At 45.9% G+C, this 320-nt stretch overlaps 1 protein-coding gene across 1 annotated transcript in view; it reads right to left on the reverse strand.

The window, feature by feature from the left end:
• LNX1 (ligand of numb-protein X 1) overlaps positions 1 to 103 on the reverse strand; it is a 122,481-nt gene extending 122,378 nt beyond the window's left edge. Inside the window, exon 1 of the mRNA XM_017744393.1 lies at positions 20 to 103. The gene's annotated coding sequence lies outside the window, so the exon portion shown is untranslated. The remainder of the gene's footprint in view (positions 1 to 19) is intronic.
• Positions 104 to 320: the final 217 nt, after the last annotated feature.

The raw sequence follows: 320 nt of genomic DNA on the forward strand, positions 1-320 counted from the left end.
TCCCCTCTGTGGAACCTACCTCAGACATGTACGGAGCACAACTGTTGTAACAACCTGTCAGGAGACCATTCCCACCGTTACTCTTGCAGCACTGTCCACCCTTCATCTGGAAATTACCTCATCCTTCATCAACACATGTCCAGTTGTTAGAGGCTTGGAAACCCAGCAGTGATGCTCCCTGGTTTTGCCAGGGAAAAGCCTCATTTTATGAGTGTCAGGATAAAATTACCTGTTAGTACCTGCAGAGTTGGTGCTCACTGCTCCTCCCCCATTTTTAGGTCTTCAAATATGTAAAAGTCAAAGTGGCAGACTATTTTTAC

Source organism: Corvus brachyrhynchos, unplaced genomic scaffold (genome assembly GCF_000691975.1).
Source record: "Corvus brachyrhynchos isolate BGI_N302 unplaced genomic scaffold, ASM69197v1 scaffold17, whole genome shotgun sequence".
NCBI lineage: Eukaryota > Metazoa > Chordata > Aves > Passeriformes > Corvidae > Corvus > Corvus brachyrhynchos.